Genomic DNA, 5593 nt, shown 5'->3' with positions numbered 1-5593 from the left:
TTACCCTCCCAAAAAGCAAAAATATCTTTAACAAAAACACAAACATTGGAAATCCCCATAAAATATCTGAAGTCCAAAATTTCACCCGCATAAAATTTCACGCGAAAGAAACAATGGACTAGGGAGACTTATAGAAGTAGGGTAGTAAAAAGACCCAAATACCCATGAAAGATCATCTGAGGGTCAACAAGGACTTCCTCAAAAGTCACCCGCGAAACTTTCTCATCACCCGCATAACTCAAGTCAGAGGAAAGTTAAGAATAAACTCCAGCGACTATCTGCGGGTTGACCAAGACGTCCTCAGAAGTCATCTGCAATGTGTTACCCTCATGCGTGAAGGTGACTAGAGGGTGACATCAGAAGATCAGCTGCAACTAATTTCCTTCTAGAAATTTTACGATGATCTTTCCTTGAAAAGCACGTGATGTAACAATCAATTAGGAAAGGACATGTGGCAAGGTTGTTATAACCGTGCACATGGCCAGTTAGCCCGTCCTATCACATGCGGACACGTGTATAGGTTGTTACAAAAGCATCTTCCGGAAATGGACAGCTGGACCAATAATATTCCCTAATCCTTCGGCTATAAATACCTTCATCACCACAAGATATTCATTTCACACCTTACTCATCACTCTAGATACTTCAAGTACTTTTCTCTCTTTAAGAAAGGTACTTATTCTCACGTCGGATGGTAGTTATGGGAAGACCCCCCCCCCCCCTTGTCATTCCCGTAACGAGCTCACGGTGGTTGTTTTGTAGGTTTCCGTCATCGGAGTTGTGGGATTGAAGTCGTACTGCCGAGTTCTTAATCATCCAACCCGTGTTCTGTGGACTCATTGGCCTAAACTCCTTAGGGATTAGGTCCGTGTTTCTTCACCTACTTATATTGATTGCTCATCGTATATTCGTATGTATTATATTGATTTTGTGTTTTTTTCTACGTGTACAAGTCAGTAGTGTATAATGTGTTTGGTGGTTGAATATGGGAAAAGAATTTACATTTTGGTGATGATAATTTTACATACGAGTAGAATTTACATTTTGGAAAGACGATTTGTGTAAAAAGATGTTGAATTTAACTATGTGTAAATTTTACACACAGCATATCTATCTATAATATATATAAACGAAAACCAAAAAAGCCTAGGTGTCGCGATGTGGTCGCTTCCCCTTTTTTTGGAGTCACTGTATTTTCTTGATTTATAAATGGTGGCTTCTCATTGATTTAACCCGGTTTACACCCGTTTATGCTTAAATTTTCGCGGGTCACCAAACCCGGATCCTTACCCTAAATTCTTCAACAAAACCTCGTTCATACTCTTCCTCTTCCCACACTCAAACCCTAAATCACCATCCTCTCTCTCTATTTTTATCATGTTCAAACTTTGTATAAATCAATTGGAAAACATCATGGTTTTTTTTCCATCATGTCCCTATGTAGAAAAAAGTTTGGCTTTTTGGGTTAAAGGCTCATGCTTTTGTTGCAACAACAGAATTTGGGACTAGAGAAATTACGATTGCTGCTTTAACTATTTTGTAGCAATTACCAATTCATTTAAACTTGAAGGTTTGATATACTAATACAGTTTCATGTACTTACTTTTATGTCGTTTTTTCAGGAAATTTTTTTGTTTTAATGTATCTTTCTTGATGTTACCAGATAATTAAGGGTGATGATAATCCACACATGTCTAATGAAGATATTACCTGGAGTTGGATGATTTAGATGTCATAAAACCTAATGATGCTTACAACATAAGATATACCTTTCATGTGTCATCTTCTATGATGAGTTGGATTCTCCACCTCCAACTGATTTGTAAGTCTTTTTTATAATTTGAATTTAAATTTGATTTAGCATTTTTATTTCATGGTGAGCTTTTGAATAAAGGATAAGATTCTTTTTGTCTCATACTGTTACCTGATAGCTTATATCATAAACCGAACAACATGAGTCTCATTTATATAGTTGTATATCTTTAATTGTTGATTGTTATTTGGTTTAAAACAAATTCGTGTCAATTTGGTTGTGATATGAATGAGTTCGGGTTAAACGGGTTGTTTAAAAAAACGTTAATTTGTTTCGGGTTAGAATGAGTATGGATCAGTATGGATTATGTGTAAAATAAGTTCGGGTCAAAATGGGTCGATTTAAGAAAAAACCATCCATGAGGCTATATGTTAAGTTTAAGATTACATAATCTCCAAGGCAAGACTATAACTAACTCGTATTTGATCTTTTGTTCATATTTGTCTTTGAATTTTAATAATACTGAGAAATAAAGCTTTATAAATGATGTATTTTTTTATATAACACCTGTGGCTGGTTCATCAGGCATCAGCTCAGCAGTTGCTTCAGGTGCAAGCATGGAGGAAGCTTTAGAAGCCACAACAGTTTTGGCTCAAGATTGCAGAAGCAGAGGCGCTGCATTTCGTCTTGGGGTATAATATTCAACTTATGTATTGAAGATGCCAAACAAACAGGTCGGTGGGTTTGATAATTGGGCAAACGGGTTTTGCCAATCTTCAATATATGTATATAACTATTTATTTTAATTTTATGGTCAGGTTGTTCTTAGAGATGTTCTTCAACAGTTTCTGACTGATGATGCTCTTATAAAGGTCGAATGGGAGAATAATAAAGGTGAGAATAATACTTTTCTTCTAGAGAATGCAAATTATTCAAAAAATATTGTTTAATAGATAATATTATAACTAATGTAGTTGCAGTAACACAAATTCTTTGGAGGCCTTGAGGTTTACTGGTTGATCAATCTGATTCACGGGAAGATCTAACTAATGAACTAATTATTTAGCCTGATTATAATAAGCGGAGTGATATCATTAAATCAATTCCCCACTTTTGATTAACTGTTGTAAGTGATTAATAATATCTTATTTTGTCACGATAGTTTATATGATTCTAATATAAATTTGGACATTTCTTGCAGTTCTGGAGTCATCCTGCTCTTTCAGAGACTGAAAGGTTTGTTTTCTAAATCATGACCACATATTTCGAGTAAGTTAGTTATGTTTTGTCACATATATCATTACTCATATATATTGAAGCATCTGACTTCTCTTGAAATTTGAAGTTATAAATATGTGAAGTCAGGTTACTCAATCACATTTGTAACAATTTACTTTACATCATAAACTGAATTTCATAATAATTTATAATAGATCTCTATCTCTATTTATTTCATAACTTCAGTCTGAGAACGCAAAGCTCACAAAAACCATCACATTTCTTGACGAGGGACCTGCAAAAATTACTGCTACATCAATCAAGTGGAAAAAAGTCATTCTGTTTATTATGAAAGATTGCAGAAGCAGTAACTATTTATGTATGGATTATGTGTAAAATAAGTTCGGGTCAAAATGGGTCGATTTAAGAAAAAACCATCCATGAGGCTATATGTTAAGTTTAAGATTACATAATCTCCAAGGCAACACATAATCCATACTGGATCAGTATGGATTATGTGTAAAATAAGTTCGGGTCAAAATGGGTCGATTTAAGAAAAAACCATCCATGAGGCTATATGTTAAGTTTAAGATTACATAATCTCCAAGGCAAGACTATAACTAACTCGTATTTGATCTTTTGTTCATATTTGTCTTTGAATTTTAATAATACTGAGAAATAAAGCTTTATAAATGATGTATTTTTTTATATAACACCTGTGGCTGGTTCATCAGGCATCAGCTCAGCAGTTGCTTCAGGTGCAAGCATGGAGGAAGCTTTAGAAGCCACAACAGTTTTGGCTCAAGATTGCAGAAGCAGAGGCGCTGCATTTCGTCTTGGGGTATAATATTCAACTTATGTATTGAAGATGCCAAACAAACAGGTCGGTGGGTTTGATAATTGGGCAAACGGGTTTTGCCAATCTTCAATATATGTATATAACTATTTATTTTAATTTTATGGTCAGGTTGTTCTTAGAGATGTTCTTCAACAGTTTCTGACTGATGATGCTCTTATAAAGGTCGAATGGGAGAATAATAAAGGTGAGAATAATACTTTTCTTCTAGAGAATGCAAATTATTCAAAAAATATTGTTTAATAGATAATATTATAACTAATGTAGTTGCAGTAACACAAATTCTTTGGAGGCCTTGAGGTTTACTGGTTGATCAATCTGATTCACGGGAAGATCTAACTAATGAACTAATTATTTAGCCTGATTATAATAAGCGGAGTGATATCATTAAATCAATTCCCCACTTTTGATTAACTGTTGTAAGTGATTAATAATATGTTATTTTGTCACGATAGTTTATATGATTCTAATATAAATTTGGACATTTCTTGCAGTTCTGGAGTCATCCTGCTCTTTCAGAGACTGAAAGGTTTGTTTTCTAAATCATGACCACATATTTCGAGTAAGTTAGTTATGTTTTGTCACATATATCATTACTCATATATATTGAAGCATCTGACTTCTCTTGAAATTTGAAGTTATAAATATGTGAAGTCAGGTTACTCAATCACATTTTTAACAATTTACTTTACATCATAAACTGAATTTCATAATAATTTATAATAGATCTCTATCTCTATTTATTTCATAACTTCAGTCTGAGAACGCAAAGCTCACAAAAACCATCACATTTCTTGACGAGGGACCTGCAAAAATTACTGCTACATCAATCAAGTGGAAAAAAGTCATTCTGTTTATTATTATTTGTTTTCATTAGAACTGTTAAAGCTGAAAATGGATGTGAGATGATGGAAGAATTCAATAGGTATCATGTGTTTGATAGTTGATGAGGTATTTTTCAAACATGTGATTGTACTCAACTTGATTCTTGATTTGGAGGAAAAAATCATTCGTCTGCTTCTTATTTTATAGGTTACTATGAAATAAACATCTAATAACGTTTTATTTTTGGCTTACAGATACCAGCTCGAATGTGAAAGCGAGGAAAAGGTTAGCTTATATTCGATAAATTTTAGCGTTTTGTATGAGTTCAAATTGGGTTGACTGCATTTGTTGACATTTTTGTTAGTTTCTTATGATGGTTGGTGTTAATTATGGAAAAAGCTTGTCTGATTTTGTAACGGAATGGGTAATAAGCACTGGAGGCTTGAGCACATCATCTTCATTGCAATCTGAGAATTCGTGTATTCATGTTTAATGATTAGTTCTAAATTTCATAATTCATATATATTGATAATCATCTTATTATATTCATAATGTAGATGAACAAAGTTATATCAACATTTTAGCAGGACTGTTGTTTAGATTGCATAATTACAAACATTTTCCCTCTATATAAACAACAGTTGATTATTGTTCTTAGTTTGCAGTCTTTACACATGGAGGAATGTGATTTGTATTTTCAGCTTTCGGCTTTAACTATAGGTAAGTGTGGTGTGTAAGGGTCATTTCAGGTTCAAAGTTCATAACAAACCGTAACTGATGTTTTAGTTTTAGAAAGCGTTTGGCCTAGAAATTATGTTTACCATGATTTAATTATTACTTTTTACGTTCTTAAAAGGTCAACTTGTGTCTCTAATTTTACAAGAGTGGAATAATACTATTATTAATGTTCTTATCTTGAAGTGTGATAAGGTTGAAAATTG

General features: G+C 33.3%; 2 long non-coding RNA genes across 3 annotated transcripts; both read left to right on the top strand.

Annotated features, from left to right (window-relative positions):
- Window positions 1-1459: 1459 nt before the first annotated feature.
- LOC143598541 (uncharacterized) lies at window positions 1460-3099 on the top strand. Of its 2 annotated transcripts, none has more exons than XR_013147128.1 (3): window positions 1460-2487; window positions 2572-2879; window positions 2955-3099. It is a non-coding gene; the product is annotated as an uncharacterized LOC143598541 (long non-coding RNA). The 2 variants fall into 2 exon arrangements; XR_013147127.1 differs by having other exon boundaries at window positions 1468-1570; window positions 1664-2879.
- Window positions 3100-3501: 402 nt separating this feature from the next.
- Window positions 3502-4987, top strand: LOC143598540 (uncharacterized). The gene is made up of 3 exons (XR_013147126.1): window positions 3502-4246; window positions 4322-4752; window positions 4907-4987. It is a non-coding gene; the product is annotated as an uncharacterized LOC143598540 (long non-coding RNA).
- The last annotated feature ends 606 nt before the right edge of the window (window positions 4988-5593 follow it).

This window comes from Bidens hawaiensis, unplaced genomic scaffold (assembly GCF_021521415.1).
Source record: "Bidens hawaiensis isolate Kalapana, Puna unplaced genomic scaffold, B.hawaiensis_p1.1 tig00050484_1, whole genome shotgun sequence".
In the NCBI taxonomy this organism is placed as follows: domain Eukaryota; kingdom Viridiplantae; phylum Streptophyta; class Magnoliopsida; order Asterales; family Asteraceae; genus Bidens; species Bidens hawaiensis.
This window is presented reverse-complemented; position numbering and strand designations above follow the sequence as displayed.